Below are 22182 nucleotides of genomic sequence, written 5' to 3' on the forward strand. Positions count from 1 at the left end.
CACACCTTGTGTCGCTGTCCCCCCCCCCTATCTAGCACAGGTAACATGAGCACACCTTGTGTCGCTGCCCCCCCCCCTATCTAGCACAGGTAACATGAGCACACCTTGTGTCACTGTCCCCCTCTATCTAGCACAGGTAACATGAGCACACCTTGTGTCGCTGTCCCCCCCTATCTAGCACAGGTACCATGAGCACACCTTGTGTCGCTGTCCCCCCCTATCTAGCACAGGTAACATGAGCACACCTTGTGTCGCTGTCCCCCCCTATCTAGCACAGGTAACATGAGCACACCTTGTGTCACTGTCCCCCCCTATCTAGCACAGGTAACATGAGCACACCTAGTGTCGCTGTCCCCCCCTATCTAGCACAGGTAACATGAGCACACCTAGTGTCGCTGTCCCCCCCTATCTAGCACAGGTAACATGAGCACACCTTGTGTCGCTGTCCCCCTCTATCTAGCACAGGTAACATGAGCACACCTTGTGTCGCTGTCCCCCTCTCACTGGTAACATGAGCACACCTTGTGTCACTGTCCCCCTCTCACAGGTAACATGAGCACACCTTGTGTCGCTGTCCCCCTCTCACTGGTAACATGAGCACACCTTGTGTCACTGTCCCCCTCACAGGTAACATGAGCACACCTTGTGTCACTGTTACCCTCTCACAGGTAACATGAGCACACCTTGTGTCGCTGTCCCCCTCTGTCTAGCACAGGTAACATGAGCACACCTTGTGTCACTGTCCCCCTCTCACAGGTAACATGAGCACACCTTGTGTCACTGTCCCCCTCTCACAGGTAACATGAGCACACCTTGTGTCACTGTCCCCCTCTCACAGGTAACATGAGCACACCTTGTGTCACTGTCCCCCTCTCACAGGTAACATGAGCACACTTTGTGTCGCTGTCCCCCTCTGTCTAGCACAGGTAACATGAGCACACCTTGTGTCGCTGTCCCCCTCTGTCTAGCACAGGTAACATGAGCACACCTTGTGTCACTGTCCCCCTCTCACAGGTAACATGAGCACACCTTGTGTCGCTGTCCCCCTCTGTCTAGCACAGGTAACGAGCACACCTTGTGTCGCTGTCCCCCTCTCACAGGTAACATGAGCTCACCTTGTGTCACTGTCCCCCTCTCACAGGTAACATGAGCACACCTTGTGTCACTGTCCCCCTCTCACAGGTAACATGAGCACAGCTTGTGTCGCTGTCCCCCTCTGTCTAGCACAGGTAACTTGAGCACACCTTGTGTTACTGTCCCCCTCTTACAGGTAACATGAGCACACCTTGTCCCCCTCTGTCTAGCACAGGTAACATGAGCACACCTTGTGTCACTGTCCCCCTCTCACAGGTAACATGAGCACACCTTGTGTCACTGTCCCCCTCTGTCTAGCACAGGTAACTTGAGCACAATTGTGTCACTGTCCCCCTCTCACAGGTAACATAAGCACACCTTGTCCCCCTCTGTCTAGCACAGGTAACGAGCACACCTTGTGTCGCTGTCCCCCTCTCACAGGTAACATGAGCACACCTTGTGTCACTGTCCCCCTCTCACAGGTAACATGAGCACACCTTGTGTCGCTGTCCCCCCTATCTAGCACAGGTAACATGAGCACACCTTGTGTCACTGTCCCCCTCTCACAGGTAACATGAGCACACCTTGTGTCACTGTCCCCCTCTCACAGGTAACATGAGCACACCTTGTGTCGCTGTCCCCCTCTCACAGGTAACATGAGCACACCTTGTGTCACTGTCCCCCTCTCACAGGTAACATGAGCACACCTTGTGTCACTGTCCCCCTCTCACAGGTAACATGAGCACACTTTGTGTCACTGTCCCCCTCTGTCTAGCACAGGTAACATGAGCACACCTTGTGTCGCTGTCCCCCTCTGTCTAGCACAGGTAACATGAGCACACCTTGTGTCGCTGTCGCCCTCTCATAGGTAACATGAGCACACCTTGTGTCGCTGTCGCCCTCTCACAGGTAACATGAGCACACCTTGTGTCACTGTCCACCTCTCACAGGTAACATGAGCACACCTTGTGTCACTGTCCCACTCTCACAGGTAACATGAGCACACCTTGTGTCGCTGTCCCCCTCTCACAGGTAACATGAGCATACCTTGTGTCACTGTCCCCCTCTCACAGGTAACATGAGCACACCTTGTGTCGCTGTCCCCCTCTCACAGGTAACATGAGCACACCTTGTGTCACTGTCCCACTCTCACAGGTAACATGAGCACACCTTGTGTCACTGTCCCCCTCTCACAGGTAACATGAGCATACCTTCTGTCACTGTCCCCCTCTCACAGGTAACATGAGCACACCTCGTGTCGCTGTCCCGCCTCACAGGTAACATGAGCACACCTTGTGTCGCTGTCCACCTCTCACAGGTAACATGAGCACACCTTGTGTCACTGTCCCACTCTCACAGGTAACATGAGCACACCTTGTGTCGCTGTACCCCTCTCACAGGTAACATGAGCACACCTTGTGTCGCTGTCCCGCCTCACAGGTAACATGAGCACACCTTGTGTCACTGTCCCCCCCTCACAGGTAACATGAGCACACCTTGTGTCGCTGTCCCCCTCTCACAGGTAACATGAGCACACCTTGTGTCGCTGTCCCACTCTCACAGGTAACATGAGCACACCTTGTGTCGCTGTCCACCTCTCACAGGTAACATGAGCACACCTTGTGTCGTTGTCCCCCTCTCACAGGTAACATGAGCACACCTTGTGTCGCTGTCCCCCTCTCACAGGTAACGAGCACACCTTGTGTCGCTGTCCCCCTCTCACAGGTAACATGAGCACACCTTGTGTCGCTGTCCCCCTCTGTCTAGCACAGGTAACATGAGCACACCTCGTGTCGCTGTCCCCCCTCACAGGTAACATGAGCACACCTTGTGTCACTGTCCCCCTCTCACAGGTAACATGAGCACACCTTGTGTCACTGTCCCCCTCTCACAGGTAACATGAGCACACTTTGTGTCGCTGTCCCCCTCTGTCTAGCACAGGTAACATGAGCACACCTTGTGTCGCTGTCCCCCTCTGTCTAGCAGAGGTAACATGAGCACACCCTGTGTCACTGTCCTTCTCTCACAGGTAACATGAGCACACCTTGTGTCGCTGTCCCCCTCTGTCTAGCACAGGTAACGAGCACACCTTGTGTCGCTGTCCCCCTCTCACAGGTAACATGAGCACACCTTGTGTCACTGTCCCCCTCTCACAGGTAACATGAGCACAGCTTGTGTCGCTGTCCCCCTCTGTCTAGCACAGGTAACTTGAGCACACCTTGTGTTACTGTCCCCCTCTTACAGGTAACATGAGCACACCTTGTCCCCCTCTGTCTAGCACAGGTAACATGAGCACACCTTGTGTCACTGTCCCCCTCTCACAGGTAACATGAGCACACCTTGTGTCACTGTCCCCCTCTGTCTAGCACAGGTAACTTGAGCACAACTTGTGTCACTGTCCCCCTCTCACAGGTAACATAAGCACACCTTGTCCCCCTCTGTCTAGCACAGGTAACGAGCACACCTTGTGTCGCTGTCCCCCTCTCACAGGTAACATGAGCACACCTTGTGTCACTGTCCCCCTCTCACAGGTAACATGAGCACACCTTGTGTCGTTGTCCCCCTCTGTCTAGCACAGGTAACTTGAGCACACCTTGTGTCACTGTCCCCCTCTCACAGGTAACATGAGCACACCTTGTGTCGCTGTCCCCGTCCCCCTCTCACAGGTAACATGAGCACACTTTGTGTCACTGTCCCCCTCTGTCTAGCACAGGTAACATGAGCACACCTTGTGTCGCTGTCCCCCTCTGTCTAGCACAGGTAACATGAGCACACCTTGTGTCGCTGTCCCCCTCTGTCTAGCACAGGTAACATGAGCACACCTTGTGTCGCTGTCGCCCTCTCACAGGTAACATGAGCACACCTTGTGTCGCTGTCCACCTCTCACAGGTAACATGAGCACACCTTGTGTCGCTGTCCCCCTCTCACAGGTAACATGAGCACACCTTGTGTCGCTGTACCCCTCTCACAGGTAACATGAGCACACCTTGTGTCACTGCCCCCCCCCTCACAGGTAACATGAGCACACCTCGTGTCGCTGTCCCGCCTCACAGGTAACATGAGCACACCTTGTGTCACTGTCCCCCCCTCACAGGTAACATGAGCACACCTTGTGTCGCTGTCCCCCTCTCACAGGTAACATGAGCACACCTTGTGTCGCTGTCCCCCCTATCTAGCACAGGTAACATGAGCATACCTTGTGTCACTGTCCCCCTCTCACAGGTAACATGAGCACACCTTGTGTCACTGTCCCCCTCTCACAGGTAACATGAGCACACCTTGTGTCGCTGTCCCCCTCTCACAGGTAACATGAGCACACCTTGTGTCACTGTCCCCCTCTTACAGGTAACATGAGCACACCTTGTGTCGCTGTCCCCGTCCCCCTCTCACAGGTAACATGAGCACACTTTGTGTCACTGTCCCCCTCTGTCTAGCACAGGTAACATGAGCACACCTTGTGTCGCTGTCCCCCTCTGTCTAGCACAGGTAACATGAGCATACCTTGTGTCGCTGTCGCCCTCTCACAGGTAACATGAGCACACCTTGTGTCGCTGTCCCCCTCTCACAGGTAACATGAGCACACCTTGTGTCACTGTCCCACTCTCACAGGTAACATGAGCACACCTTATGTCGCTGTACCCCTCTCACAGGTAACATGAGCACACCTTGTGTCACTGTCCCCCCCTCACAGGTAACATGAGCACACCTTGTGTCGCTGTCCCCCTCTGTCTAGCACAAGTAACATGAGCACACCTTGTGTCACTGTCCCCTTCTCACAGGTAACATGAGCACACCTTGTGTCACTGTCCCCCTCTCACAGGTAACATGAGCACACCTTGTGTCGCTGTCCCACTCTCACAGGTAACATGAGCACACCTTGTGTCGCTGTCCCCCTCTCACAGGTAACATGAGCACACCTTGTGTCGTTGTCCCCCTCTCACAGGTAACATGAGCACACCTTGTGTCGCTGTCCCCCTCTCACAGGTAACATGAGCACACCTTGTGTCGCTGTCCCCCTCTCACAGGTAACATGAGCACACCTCGTGTCGCTGTCCCCCCTCACAGGTAACATGAGCACACCTTGTGTCACTGTCCCCCCCCCCTCACAGGTAACATGAGCACACCTTGTGTCACTGTCCCCCTCTCACAGGTAACATGAGCACACCTTGTGTCACTTTCCCCCTCTCACAGGTAACATGAGCACACCTTGTGTCACTGTCCCCCTCTCACAGGTAACATGAGCACACCTTGTGTCACTGTCCCCCTCTGTCTAGCACGGGTAACATGAGCACACCTTGTGTCACTATCCCCTCTGTCTAGCACAGGTCACACGAGCACACCTTGTGTCGCTGTCCCCCTCTCACAGGTAACATGAGCACACCTTGTGTCACTGTCCCCCTCTCACAGGTAACATGAGCACACCTTGTGACGCTGTCCCCCCTATCTAGAACAGGTAACATGAGCACACCTTGTGTCGCTGTCCCCTCCTATCTAGCACAGGTAACATGAGCACACCTTGTGTCGCTGTCCCTTTCTCACGGGTAACATGAGCACACCTTGTGTCACTGTCCCCCTCTCACAGGTAACATGAGCACACCTTGTGTCACTATCCCCTCTGTCTAGCACAGGTCACACGAGCACACCTTGTGTCGCTGTCCCTTTCTCACGGGTAACATGAGCACACCTTGTGTCGCTGTCCCCCTCTCACAGGTAACATGAGCACACCTTGTGTCACAGTCCCCCTGTCTAGCACAGGTAACGAGCACACCTTGTGTCGCTGTCCCCCTCTCACAGGTAACATGAGCACACCTTGTGTCGCTGTCCCCCTCTCATAGGTAACAAGAGCACACCTTGTGTTGCTGTCCCCCTCTCACAGGTAACATGAGCACACCTTGTGTCGCTGTCCCCCTCTCACAGGTAACATGAGCACACCTTGTGTCGCTGTCCCCCTCTCACAGGTAACATGAGCACACCTTGTGTCGCTGTCCCCCTCTCACAGGTAACATGAGCACACCTTGTGTCGCTGTCCCCCTCTCACAGGTAACATGAGCACACCTTGTGTCACTGTCCCCAGCTCTCCACCTGTCTCCTGCCCCTCCCTCCCATCTGCTAGTGGATACATTTCCTTGCTGTGGCTATGAGCCGGAGACAGGATCTGTTGGTTGTTGTTAGTAACCAGATCTCTACCCAGGGGAAGAAACAGACTGCAAGGGAAACCTGTCATGTCCTCAGGTGTATGTACAGGTGAGTGAAAAGAAGGCTGCGGGATTACACTGTCTCTGTGTTCTCATGTGTATGTTCTGGCATGTGACAGGAGTACTGAGTAATTACAATAAGGTGCTCTATATGTGCTCAGGTGTATCTATGGATGTGTGAGAGGGGGCTGGGGGATTGCATTGGGTATCTGTATATGTTATCTATAGGTGAAGACTATACTGAGGGTTCCTACACGCTTGCAGGTACAGGTGAGTGACAGGAGGTCTGGGGGTTACACTGAGATCTGTACATGTTCTCAGGTATATGTACAGGTGAGTGACAGGAGGGCTGCGAGTTACACTGAGATGTGTATATGTTCTCAGGTATATGTACAGGTGAGTGACAGGTGGGCTGGAGTTACACTGAGATGTGTATATGTTCTCAGGTATATGTACAGGTGAGTGACAGGAGGGCTGGAGTTACACTGAGATGTGTATATGTTCTCAGGTATATGTACAGGTGAGTGACAGGAGGGCTGGAGTTACACTGAGATGTGTATATGTTCTCAGGTATATGTACAGGTGAGTGACAGGAGGGCTGGAGTTACACTGAGATGTGTATATGTTCTCAGGTATATGTACAGGTGAGTGACAGGAGGGCTGGGGGTTACACTGAGATCTGTATGTGTTCTCAGGTATGTGTACAGGTGAGTGACAGGTAGGTTGGGGTTACACTGAGATCTGTATGTGTTCTCAGGTATGTGTACAGGTGAGTGACAGGTGGGCTGGGGGGTTACACTGAGATCTGTACATGTTCTCAGGTATATGTACAGGTGAGTGACAGGTGGGCTGGGGGGTTACACTGAGATGTGTATGTGTTCTCAGGTATATGTACAGGTGAGTGACAGGAGGGCTGGGGGGTTACACTGAGATCTGTATATGTTCTCAGGTATATGTACAGGTGAGTGACAGGATCTGTATGTGTTCTCAGTTATATGTGCAGGTGAGTGACAGGTAGGTTGGGGTTACACTGAGATCTGTACATGTTCTCAGGTATATGTACAGGTGAGTGACAGGAGGGCTGGGGGTTAAGCCGATTGGTATTGGTTAAATTAGGTATCTTCTCCACTTTATCTCTCTCTAAGGCTTGATACAGTTCCACCTTAGTGTAATATGTGTCATTGATGGTATATTGAATCATTGGTGTTCACCAGGGACCCCCTAAAGGGGGTTTGGGCTTTGCTGTGCCTGATACACAGGTCATGGCCCGCTGACTGGGTTCCTTTGTACAAGGCTGGTAGTCACGGGAGTCTCTGGAGGCAGGAAGAGTGACCGGTCACTGAATGGGTCAGAACAGGATGGACAATGCGTTACCAGGGGACAGACGGTACCAGGGCAGAGGAATAGCCTAGGTTAGAACCGCAAGATGACTAGGAGCGGTACCAAGGGAGCAGGCAGAAACAGGTCACAGGGAACCAGGAGATCACAAGGTGCAGTGCCAAAGAGCATGCAAGGAGAGTCAACAGACAGACCGGACCAGAGCCCTTGGAATCACATTGGGAGTTCCAGCCAATACCATGAATGCCAGGGCCTGGCAAAGGGAAGGCAGAAGACCAGCACTCAACAGCTGTGGCACTGCAGTTGCCTGGGGTCCAGGTCCACCAAACCCGGTAAGAGAGAGCCCGGCTCCAACTTGCTGTGGCACCAACACTGTATGGAGTATCTCTTTAAGGGCGTTCGGTATGTATTGCCGGTGTACGGGATGTCGGCTGTCCATATCCTGACAGCGGCATCCTGCCCGCCAGAAGGCCAGCAGCGGGGCGAGCGCCGAGTCCCCTTGCGGGCTCACTGCGCTACCTTACCAGGATCTATTCCTACACTATTGGTGCCGTGGACACCCATAAGTGGGAATAGCCCTGGTGCGCTGGGATTCCAGCTGGCGGCATTGTCGGCTGGTGGGATTATGGCGCCAGTATCCTGAACGCGACCACCGGTAGATTGACTGCATCCCCTTTGAGGGATTCCCTTGTGAGCTCATTGTAAATTTCATCATTATTTAGGGTCACACCATGGAATAACACGACATGCGCCTCCACCTCCAAAGAATCTGCGAAACATGCAGTCATACCCAGACACGTGTCTTTTTAGAGCCACTGAAGTCCCATATGTTGGTCATCTCCAAACTTCAGGAGGTTTTAATCCAGATCCAGCCACGACACATGCTATCCAACACATGCCTACCCCCACAGATAAGTTGAGTCTGCAGCTCTTTTTGGGTATGACCAACTACCTTTGCACAATAACGTTGAATGGTTTTGGTTGGACTGCCATGCTGCTGCTCTTTCTCACATCATGGCTACGCTCACTTCCAGCCTGGTCCTACAATTTTTTGACGTGCGTGTTCCTGTTGTGATCTCTGCTGACGCCTCCCAGTATGGTCTAGGCGCTGTCTGGCCGCAGCGTCACAAGCCACATCAGTTTTTCTTCCAAGAACCTTCGTGAGACTTAGTTGTGTTACACTCGAATTGAAAAGGAGCTGTTGGCTCTAGTCTTTGCTTGTCAAAAAATTCACAAGTTCATCTCTGGGCGTCCAGTGCTGGTTGAGACAGACCACCAACCCCTGATTACCATTCTCTGCAAACCTTGCATACTGCCTCATCAGGAATCCAACATCTCATGCTCAAGCTAGATATCTGGATGTGGTATACAAACGTGGCAAGGACCTACACGTCGCTGACACCTTATCATGTGCTCACCTCCTGGACTCGGTGTTCCATGATGTTGAAGATAACCTGGATGTCATGTAATTGGATGTCCTCTCCTCCAGATGCATGGAGGAGCTCAGTGATGGGACACTCAGGGGTGACGTCTGTCAATGGTTGTCTTGTCCTGCATGGTTTGCCTTCTTCTTCCAAGGATCTGTCTCGTGACCTCAAGTGGAAACCACACTAAGTGAAAACCTTACTACATGGTCAGAGCTTCAGAATTATGCCCTTCACAGTTTCTATCAGGGGCACCACAGACCTGAGGCCAACATATGGAGGGCTAAGGACGCCCTGTTTTGTCCTTCCTGGATGCGGCCTTAATGTGTAAGGTCACGCACACGCACAACGGGGGTAATTCTGAGTTGATCGCAGCAGGATTTTTGTTAGCAGTTGGGCAAAACCATGTGCACTGCAGGGGAGGCAGATGTAACATGTGCAGAGAGAGAGAGATTTGGGTGTGGTGTGTTCAATCTGCAATCTAAATTGCAGTGTAAAAATAAAGCAGCCAGTATTCACCCTGCACAGAAACAATATAACCCACCCAAATCTAACTCTTTCTGCACGTTACATCTGCCTCCCCTGCAGTGCACATGGTTTTGCCCAACTGCTAAAAAAAAATCCTGCTGCGATCAACTTGGAATTACCCCCAACGTCCGGTGCGCGTGTGCAGACCACCTGGATGTGGCCGCTGCGTGCGAACGCACAGCTGTGTCCAGGTCTGAATCAGTTCCTTTGTCACCAGGTCTGGGAGAATTCCTAATTAAAATTCCAGGGGGTTTATTTACTAATATTCGTGTTTTTGCCGTTTTTAAGGGTGTTTGAACTCGAATGGTATCGGGTGCATTTTACTGCAACTTTTTGAATCCTGATACAGTCATTCACTAAGCTGCAGAGTTTTGCACATTCGTTTTTTCCGATGTCGATGTGATTCGTAATATCAGGCAGTGTTTTACGGGAGTGATGAGTAAAACACTGCCTGACAAAACACAAGGAATCACGGCCGGATCTGTGAGATCCGTGCAGGGCTTCATTGTGTACCTTAAAAAGGTGTTTTAATTGTTTTTAAATCAGAAAAAAATTGCGTGGGGTCCCCCCTCCTAAGCATAACCAGCCTCGGGCTCTTTGAGCCGGTCCTGGTTGAAAAAATATGGGGGGTAAATTGACCGGGGTTCCCCCATATTTGATCAACCAGCACCGGGCTCTGCGCCTGGTCCTGGTGCAAAAAATACGGGGGACAAAAAGTGTAGGGGTCCCCCGTATTTTTTGAACCAGCACCGGGCTCCACTAGTCAGAGAGATAATGCCACAGCCGGGGGACACTTTTATATAGGTCCCTGCGGCCCTGGCATCAAATCACTAACTAGTCACCTCTGGCCGGGGTACCCTGGAGGAGTGGGGACCCCTTAAATCAAGGGGTCCCCCCCTCCAGCCACCCAAGGGCCAGGGGTGAAGCCCGAGGCTGTCCCCCCATCCATGGGCTGCGGATGGGGGGCTGATAGCCAAGTGTAAAATAAAAGAATATTGTTTTTTGCACAAGAACTACAAGTCCCTGCAAGCCTCCCCCGCAAGCTGGTACTTGGAGAACCACAAGTACCAGCATGCGGGGGTTAAACGGGCCCGCTGGTACCTATAGTTCTTCTGCAAAAAAAATACCCAAATAAAAACAGGACACACACACCTTGAAAGTACAACTTTATTACATTCATTCCGACACACACATACTTACCTATGTTCAGATGCCGACTCGGCCCACGTCTCGACGTCGATTCCTGGGTACCTGAAAATAAAATTATACTCGCCTAAATCCAGTGTGTCGTGTCCTTTGTTTATAATCCACGTACTTGGCAAAAAAACAAACCGCATACCCGATCCACGCACTGAAAGGGGTCCCATGTTTACACATGGGACCCCTTTCCCCGTCTGCCGGGACCCCCCCTGACTCCTGTCAAAGAGGGTCCCTTCAGCCAATCAGGGAGCGCCACGTCGTGGCACCCTCCTGATTGGCTGTGACCTCCTGTAGTGTCAGTGAGGCTGTGCAGTGAAGATACAATGTAGCGCATAGGCGCACCATTGTATCCAATGATGGGAACTTTGCGGTCAGCAGTTGACCGCGAGTAACCTCAACCGCTGACCGCAAAGTTCCCACCATTGGATACAATGGTGCGCCTATGCGCTACATTGTATCTTCACTGCACAGCCTCACTGACACTACAGGAGGTCACATCCAATCAGGAGGGTGCCACGACGTGGCGCTCCCTGATTGGCTGAAGGGACCCTCTTTGACAGGAGTCAGGGGGGGTCCCGGCAGACGGGTAAGGGGTCCCATGTGTAAACATGGGACCCCTTTCAGTGCGTGGATCGGGTATGCGGTTTGTTTTTTTGGCAAGTACGTGGATTATAAACAAAGGACACGACACACTGGATTTAGGCGAGTATAATTTTAATTTCAGGTACCCTGGAATCGACGTCGAGACGTGGGCCGAGTCGGCATCTGAACATAGGTAAGTATGTGTGTCGGAATGAATGTAATAAAGTTGTACTTTCAAGGTGTGTGTGTCCTGTTTTTATTTGGGTATTTTTTTTGCAGAACTACTATAGGTACCAGCGGGCCCGTTTAACCCCCGCATGCTGGTACTTGTGGTTCTCCAAGTACCAGCTTGCGGGGGAGGCTTGCAGGGACTTGTAGTTCTTGTGCAAAAAACAATATTCTTTTATTTTACACTTGGCTATCAGCCCCCCATCCGCAGCCCATGGATGGGGGGGGACAGCCTCGGGCTTCACCCCTGGCCCTTGGGTGGCTGGAGGGGGGACCCCTAGATTTAAGGGGTCCCCACTCCTCCAGGGTACCCCGGCCAGGGGTGACTAGTTAGTGATTTAATGCCAGGGCCGCAGGGACCTATATAAAAGTGTCCCCCGGCTGTGGCATTATCTCTCTGACTAGTGGAGCCCGGTGCTGGTTCAAAAAATACGGGGGACCCCTACGCTTTTTGTCCCCCATATTTTTTGCACCAGGACCAGGCGCAGAGCCCGGTGCTGGTTGATCAAATATGGGGGAACCCCGGTCAATTTTTCCCCCATATTTTTTCAACCAGGACCGGCTCAGAGAGCCCGAGGCTGGTTTGGCTTAGGAGGGGGGGGACCCCACGCAATTTTTTTTACAATTTTTTACAGTAAACAGACCCTTTCCCATAGATAACCATGCACAGATCTCACTGATCCGTGCATGATTATCCAAACTCGACTGGAAAAAGCAGGTCTATTTTTTTGCTGCTTTTTTTTAACGATTCGCAAAAAAATAGACCCGCACTTGACCACTCAGAGACTAACACCCAAATACGAATGAGTAGTGAATACCCGTATTGTATGAAATAAAAGCCGCGTTTGACCGATGGTCTATTCATTCGTATTTCTGACCTTTGTCATTCAAACCATTACGAATAGACCAGACACTGCCGAGATTTCTGCTTAGTGAATTCCCGTGTTGGGACTAAGAAAAAAAAACACAAATCGGACAAACTCGATTTTTAAGTAAATATTGGCCCAGGACTGTGATACTTAATCTTCCATTTTTTTTAGTTTATGTTTGTTCTTTGTCACACTGTCCCACGTCCGACACCTGTCACACTCTCACAGCTACACACCTTTCACACTTCCCCACGTCCGACACCTGCCACACTGTCCCACGTCCGACACCTGCCACACTGTCCCATGTCCGACACCTGCCACACTGTCCCATGTCCGACACCTGTCACACTCTCCCACGTCCGACACCTGTCACACTCTCCCACTTCCGACACCTGTCACACTCTCCCACGTCCGACACCTGTCACACTGTCCCACGTCCGACACCTGTCACACTCTCCCACGTCCGACACCTGTCACACTGTCCCACGTCCGACACCTGCCACACTGTCCCACGTCCGACACCTGTCACACTGTCCCACGTCCGACACCTGTCACACTCTCCCACGTCCAACACCTGTCACACTCTTCCACGTCCGACACCTGTCACACTCTCCCACGTCCGACACCTGTCACACTCTCCCACGTCCGACACCTGTCACACTCTCCCACGTCCAACACCTGTCACACTCTCCCACGTCCGACACCTGCCACACTGTCCCACGTCCGACACCTGCCACGCTGTCCCACGTCCGACACCTGCCACGCTGTCCCTCGTCCGACACCTGTCACACTCTCCCACGTCTGACACCTGTCACACTCTCCCACGTCCGACACCTGCCACACTGTCCCACGTCCGACACCTGTCACACTGTCCCACGTCCGACACCTGTCACACTCTCCCACGTCCGACACCTGTCACACTCTTCCACGTCCGACACCTGTCACACTCTCCCACGTCCGACACCTGTCACACTCTCCCACGTCCGACACCTGTCACACTCTCCCACGTCCGACACCTGTCACACTCTCCCACGTCCGACACCTGTCACTCTGTCCCACGTCCGACACCTGTCACACTGTCTCACGTCCGACACCTGTCACACTATCCCACGTCCGACACCTGTCACACTCTCCCACGTCCGACACCTGTCACACTCTCCCAAGTCTGTCACCTGTCACACTCTCCCACGTCCGACACCTGCCACGACACCTGTCACACTGTCCCATATCCAACACCTGTCACACTGAAACAACATCTACCACCTGCCCCACGCCCGACACCTGTCAATCTGTCTCACAACTACACACCTGTCACACTGTCCCACTTCCAACACCTGTCACAGTGTCCCACGTCTGACACCTGTCACACTGTCCCACTTCCGACACCTGTCCCAGTGTCCCACGTCCGACACCTGTCACACTGTCCCACGTTCGACACCTGTCACACTCTCCCACGTGCGACACCTGTCACACTCTCCCACGTGCGACACCTGTTGCACTCTCCCACGTGCGACACCTGTCGCACTTTCCCACGTCCGACAACTGTCGCACTTTCCCACGTCCGACAACTGTCGCACTGTCCCATGTCTGACACCTGTCACACTGTACCACGTCCGACACCTGTCACACTGTCCCACGTCCGACACCTGTCACACTGTCTCACAACTACACACCTGTCACACTGTCCCACTTCCGACACCTGTCACACTGTCCCACATCCGACACTTGTCACACTTAATCATCCAACACCTGTCACACTGAAACAACATCCACCACCTGCCCCACGTCCGACACCTGTCAATCTGTCTCACAACTACACACCTGTCACAGTGTCCCACTTCCAACACCTGTCACAGTGTCCCACGTCCGACACCTGTCACACTGTCCCATGTCAAACACCTGTCAATCTGTCTCACAACTACACACCTGTCACACTGTCCCACGTCCGACACCTGTCACAGTGTCCCACGTTCGCACCTGTCACACTCTCCCACGTGCGACACCTGTCACACTCTCCCACGTGCGACACCTGTCACACTCTCCCACGTGCGACACCTGTCGCACTGTCCCACGTCCGATAACTGTCGCACTGTCCCACGTCCGACACCTGTCACACTCTCCCATGTCTGACACCTGTCACACTGTACCACGTCCGACACCTGTCACACTGTCCCATATACAACACCTGTCACACTGTCCCACGTCCGACACCTGTCTCACAACTACACACCTGTCACACTGTCCCACTTCTGACACCTGTCACACTGTCCCACGTCCGACACTTGTCACACTGTCCCTCATCCAACACCTGTCACACTGAAACAACATCCACCACCTGCCCCACGTCCGACACCTGTCAATCTGTCTCACAACTACACACCTGTCACAGTGTCCCACTTCCAACACCTGTCACAGTGTCCCACGTCCGAAACCTGTCACACTGTCCCACGTCAAACACCTGTCACACTCTCCCACGTCCGACACCTTTCACACTGTCCCACGTCCGACACCTGTCACACTCTCCCACGTACGACACCTGTCACACTCTCCCACGTACGACAACTGTCACACTCTCCCACGTGCGACACCTGTCACACTGTCCCACGTCCGACACCTGTCATACTCTCCCACGTCCGACACCTGTCACACTCCCACGTCCGACACCTGTTACACTGTCCCACGCCCGACACCTGTCACACTGTCCCACGTACGACACCTGTCACACTCTCCCACGTGCGACACCTGTCACACTGTCCCACGTCCGACACCTGTCATACTCTCCCACGTCCGACACCTGTCACACTCCCACGTCCGACACCTGTTACACTGTCCCACGCCCGACACCTGTCACACTGTCCCACGTCCGACACCTGTCACACTGTCCCACGTCCGACACCTGTCACGCTGTCCCATATACAACACCTGTCACACTGAAACAACATCCACCACCTGCCCCACGTCCGACACCTGTCAATCTGTCTCACAACTACACACCTGTCACAGTGTCCCACATCCAACACCTGTCACAGTGTCCCACGTCAAACACCTGTCAATCTGTCTCACAACTACGGTACACACCTGTCACACTGTCCCACGTCCGACACCTGTCACACTGTCCCACTTCCAACACCTGTCACAGTGTCCCACGTCCGACACCTTTCACACTGTCCCACATCCGACACCTGTCACACTCTCCCACGTCCGACACCTGTCACACTCTCCGACGTCCGACACCTGTCACACTCTCCCACGTCCGACACCTTTCACACTGTCCCACGTCCGACACCTTTCACACTGTCCCACGTCCGACACCTGTCACACTGTCCCACTTCCGACAACTGTCACACCTTTCACACTGCCCCACGTCCGACACCTGTCACACTGTCCCACGTCCGACACTTGTCACACTGTCCCACATCCGACACCTGTCACACTGTCCCACGTCCGACACTTGTCACACTGTCCCACATCCGACACCTGTCACACTGTCCCACGTCCGACACCTGTCACACTGTCCCACGCCCGACACTTGTCACACTGTCCCACGCCCGACATCTGTCACACTGTCCCACATCCAACACCTGTCACACTGACACAACATCCACCACCTGCCCCACGTCCGAAACCTGTCAATCTGTCTCACAACTACACACCTGTCACACTGTCCCACTTCCAACACCTTTCACACTATCCCACGTCCGACACCTATCACACTGTCCCACTTCCAACAACTGTCACACTCTCACAACTACACACCTTTCACACTGCCCCACGTCCGACACCTGTCACACTGTCCCACGTCCGACACTTGTCACACTGTCCCACATCCGACACCTGTCACACTGTCCCACGTCCGACACTTGTCACACTGTCCCACATCCGACAACTGTCACACTGTCCCACGTCCGACACCTGTTACACTGTCCCACGTCCGACACTTGTCACACTGTCCCACGTCCGACATCTGTCACACTGTCCCACATCCAACACCTGTCACACTGAAACAACATCCACCACCTGCCCCACGACCGACACCTGTCAATCTGTCTCACAACTACACACCTGTCACACTGTCCCACTTCCAACGCCTGTCAGTGTCCCACGTCCGACACCTGTCACACTGTCCCACGTCAAACACCTGTCAATCTGTCTCACAACTACACACCTGTCACACTGTCCCAAGTCCGACACCTGTCACACTGTCCCACTTCCAACACCTGTCACACTCTCCCACATCCGACACCTGTCACACTCTCCCACGTCCGACACCTGTCACACTGTCCCTCGTCCGACACTTGTCACACTGTCCCACGTCCGACATCTGTCACACTGTCCCACATCCAACACCTGTCACACTGAAACAACATCCACCACCTGCCCCACGTCCGACACCTGTCAATCTGTCTCACAACTACACACCTGTCACACTGTCCCACGTCCGACACCTGTCACAGTGTCCCACGTTCGCACCTGTCACACTCTCCCACGTGCGACACCTGTCACACTCTCCCACGTGCGACACCTGTCACACTCTCCCACGTGCGACACCTGTCGCACTGTCCCACGTCCGATAACTGTCGCACTGTCCCACGTCCGACACCTGTCACACTCTCCCATGTCTGACACCTGTCACACTGTACCACGTCCGACACCTGTCACACTGTCCCATATACAACACCTGTCACACTGTCCCACGTCCGACACCTGTCTCACAACTACACACCTGTCACACTGTCCCACTTCTGACACCTGTCACACTGTCCCACGTCCGACACTTGTCACACTGTCCCTCATCCAACACCTGTCACACTGAAACAACATCCACCACCTGCCCCACGTCCGACACCTGTCAATCTGTCTCACAACTACACACCTGTCACAGTGTCCCACTTCCAACACCTGTCACAGTGTCCCACGTCCGAAACCTGTCACACTGTCCCACGTCAAACACCTGTCAATCTGTCTCACAACTACACACCTGTCACACTGTCCCTCGTCCGACACCTGTCACAGTGTCCCACGTCCGACACCTTTCACACTGTCCCACATCCGACACCTATCACACTCTCCCACGTCCGACACCTGTCACACTCTCCCACGTCCGACACCTTTCACACTGTCCCACGTCCGACACCTGTCACACTCTCCCACGTACGACACCTGTCACACTCTCCCACGTGCGACACCTGTCACACTGTCCCACGTCCGACACCTGTCATACTCTCCCACGTCCGACACCTGTCACACTCCCACGTCCGACACCTGTTACACTGTCCCACGCCCGACACCTGTCACACTGTCCCACGTCCGACACCTGTCACACTGTCCCACGTCCGACACCTGTCACACTGTCCCATATACAACACCTGTCACACTGAAACAACATCCACCACCTGCCCCACGTCCGACACCTGTCAATCTGTCTCACAACTACACACCTGTCACAGTGTCCCACATCCAACACCTGTCACAGTGTCCCACGTCAAACACCTGTCAATCTGTCTCACAACTACGGTACACACCTGTCACACTGTCCCACGTCCGACACCTGTCACACTGTCCCACTTCCAACACCTGTCACAGTGTCCCACGTCCGACACCTTTCACACTGTCCCACATCCGACACCTGTCACACTCTCCCACGTCCGACACCTGTCACACTCTCCGACGTCCGACACCTGTCACACTCTCCCACGTCCGACACCTTTCACACTGTCCCACGTCCGACACCTTTCACACTGTCCCACGTCCGACACCTGTCACACTGTCCCACTTCCGACAACTGTCACACCTTTCACACTGCCCCACGTCCGACACCTGTCACACTGTCCCACGTCCGACACTTGTCACACTGTCCCACATCCGACACCTGTCACACTGTCCCACGTCCGACACTTGTCACACTGTCCCACATCCGACACCTGTCACACTGTCCCACGTCCGACACCTGTCACACTGTCCCACGCCCGACACTTGTCACACTGTCCCCCACGCCCGACATCTGTCACACTGTCCCACATCCAACACCTGTCACACTGACACAACATCCACCACCTGCCCCACGTCCGAAACCTGTCAATCTGTCTCACAACTACACACCTGTCACACTGTCCCACTTCCAACACCTTTCACACTATCCCACGTCCGACACCTGTCACACTGTCCCACTTCCAACAACTGTCACACTCTCACAACTACACACCTTTCACACTGCCCCACGTCCGACACCTGTCACACTGTCCCACGTCCGACACTTGTCACACTGTCTCACATCCGACACCTGTCACACTGTCCCACGTCCGACACTTGTCACACTGTCCCACATCCGACAACTGTCACACTGTCCCACGTCCGACACCTGTTACACTGTCCCACGTCCGACACTTGTCACACTGTCCCACGTCCGACATCTGTCACACTGTCCCACATCCAACACCTGTCACACTGAAACAACATCCACCACCTGCCCCACGACCGACACCTGTCAATCTGTCTCACAACTACACACCTGTCACACTGTCCCACTTCCAACGCCTGTCAGTGTCCCACGTCCGACACCTGTCACACTGTCCCACGTCAAACACCTGTCAATCTGTCTCACAACTACACACCTGTCACACTGTCCCAAGTCCGACACCTGTCACACTGTCCCACTTCCAACACCTGTCACACTCTCCCACATCCGACACCTGTCACACTCTCCCACGTCCGACACCAGTCACACTGTCCCACGTCCGACACTTGTCACACTGTCCCACGTCCGACATCTGTCACACTGTCCCACATCCAACACCTGTCACACTGAAACAACATCCACCACCCGCCCCACGTCCGACACCTGTCAATCTGTCTCACAACTACACACCTGTCACACTGTCCCACTTCCAACACCTTTCACACTGTCCCACGTCCGACACCTGTCACACTGTCCCACTTCCAACAACTGTCACACTCTCACAACTACACACCTTTCACACTGCCCCACGTCCGACACCTGTCACACTCTCCCACGTCCGACACCTGTCACACTGTCCCACGCCCGATACCTGTCACACTGTCCCACGCCTGACACCTGTCACACTGTCCCACGTCCGACACCTGTCACACTGTCCCACGTCCGACACCTGTCACACTGTCCCACGTCCGATACCTGTCACACTGAAACAACATCCACCACCTGCCCCACGACCGACACCTGTCAATCTGTCTCACAACTACACACCTGTCACACTGTCCCACTTCCAACGCCTGTCAGTGTCCCACGTCCGACACCTGTCACACTGTCCCACGTCAAACACCTGTCAATCTGTCTCACAACTACACACCTGTCACACTGTCCCAAGTCCGACACCTGTCACACTGTCCCACTTCCAACACCTGTCACACTCTCCCACATCCGACACCTGTCACACTCTCCCACGTCCGACACCTGTCACACTGTCCCACGTCCGACACTTGTCACACTGTCCCACGTCCGACATCTGTCACACTGTCCCACATCCAACACCTGTCACACTGAAACAACATCCACCACCTGCCCCACGTCCGACACCTGTCAATCTGTCTCACAACTACACACCTGTCACACTGTCCCACTTCCAACACCTTTCACACTGTCCCACGTCCGACACCTGTCACACTGTCCCACTTCCAACAACTGTCACACTCTCACAACTACACACCTTTCACACTGCCCCACGTCCGACACCTGTCACACTCTCCCACGTCCGACACCTGTCACACTGTCCCACGCCCGATACCTGTCACACTGTCCCACGCCTGACACCTGTCACACTGTCCCACGTCCGACACCTGTCACACTGTCCCACGTCCGACACCTGTCACACTGTCCCACGTCCGATACCTGTCACACTGTCCCATATACAACACCTGTCACACTGAAACAACATCCACCACCTGCCCCACGTCCAACACCTGTCAATCTGTCTCACAACTACACACCTGTCACACTGTCCCACTTCCAACACCTGTCACAGTGTCCCACGTCCGACACCTGTCACACTTTCCCACGTCAAACACCTGTCAATCTGTCTCACAACTACACACCTGTCACACTCTCCCACGTTCGACACCTGTCACACTGTCCCACTTCCAACACCTGTCACACTCTCCCAAGTCCGACACCTGTCACACTCTCCCACGTCCGACACCTGTCACATTGTCCCACGTCCGACACCTGTCACACTCTCCCACGTTCCGACACCTGTTACACTGTCCCACGCCCGACACCTGTCACACTGTCCCACGTCCGACACCTGTCACACTGTCCCACGTCCGACACCTGTCACACTGTCCCACGTCCGACACCTGTCACACTGTCCCATATACAACACCTGTCACACTGAAACAACATCCACCACCTGCCCCACGTCCGACACCTGTCAATATGTCTCACAACTACACACCTGTCACACTGTCACACTTCCAACACCTGTCACAGTGTCCCACGTCCGACACCTGTCACACTGTCCCACGTCAAACACCTGTCACACTGTCCCACGTCAAACACCTGTCAATCTGTCTCACAACTACACACCTGTCACACTGTCCCACGTCCGACACCTGTCACACTGTTCCACTTCCAACACCTGTCACAGTGTCTCATGTCCGACACCTTTCACACTGTCCCACGTCCGACACCTGTCACACTCTCCCACGTCCGACACCTGTCACACTCTCCCACGTCCGACACCTTTCACACTGTCCCACATCCGACACCTGTCACACTCTCCCACGTCCGACACCTGTCACACTCTCCCACGTCCGACACCTTTCACACTGTCCCACGTCCGACACCTGTCACACTGTCCCACTTCCGACAACTGTCACACTCTCACAACTACACACCTTTCACACTGCCCCACGTCCGACACCTGTAACACTGTCCCACGTCCGACACTTGTCACACTGTCCCACATCCGACACCTGTCACACCGTCCCACGTCCGACACTTGTCACACTGTCCCACATCCGACACCTGTCACACTGTCACACGTCCGACACCTGTCACACTGTCCCACGTCCGACACCTGTCACACTCTCCCACGTCCGACACCTGTCACACTCTCCCACGTCCGACACCTGTCACACTGTCCCATATACATCACCTGTCACACTGAAACAACCTCCACCACCTGCCCCACGTCCGACACCTGTCAATCTCTCACAACTACACACCTGTCACACTGTCCCACTTCCAACACCTGTCACAGTGTCCCACGTCCGACACCTGTCACACTGTCCCACGTCCGACACTTGTCACACTGTCCCACATCCGACACCTGTCACACTGTCCCACGTCCGACACTTGTCACACTGTCCCACATCCGACACCTGTCACACTGTCCCACGTCCGACACCTGTCACACTGTCCCACGTCCGACACCTGTCACGCTCTCCCACGTCCGACACCTGTCACACTGTCCAACATCCAACACCTGTCACACTGTCCCATATACACCTGTCACACTGAAACAACCTCCACCACCTGCCCCACGTCCGACACCTGTCAATCTGTCTCACAACTACACACCTGTCACACTGTCCCACTTCCAACACCTGTCACAGTGTCCCACATCCGACACCTGTCACACTGTCCCACGTCAAACACCTGTCAATCTGTCTCACAACTACACACCTGTCACACTGTCCCACGTCCGACACCTGTCACACTGTCCCACTTCCAACACCTGTCACAGTGTCCCACGTCCGACACCTTTCACA

At 54.0% G+C, this 22182-nt stretch overlaps 1 protein-coding gene across 1 annotated transcript in view; it reads left to right on the forward strand.

The window, feature by feature from the left end:
* Positions 1–6190: 6190 nt before the first annotated feature.
* Positions 6191–22182, forward strand: part of LOC134992669 (uncharacterized) — a 33141-nt gene continuing 17149 nt past the window's right edge. The window contains exon 1 of the mRNA XM_063950799.1: positions 6191–6318. The gene's annotated coding sequence lies outside the window, so the exon portion shown is untranslated. The remainder of the gene's footprint in view (positions 6319–22182) is intronic.

This window comes from Pseudophryne corroboree, chromosome 2, assembly GCF_028390025.1.
Source record: "Pseudophryne corroboree isolate aPseCor3 chromosome 2, aPseCor3.hap2, whole genome shotgun sequence".
In the NCBI taxonomy this organism is placed as follows: Eukaryota; Metazoa; Chordata; class Amphibia; order Anura; family Myobatrachidae; genus Pseudophryne; species Pseudophryne corroboree.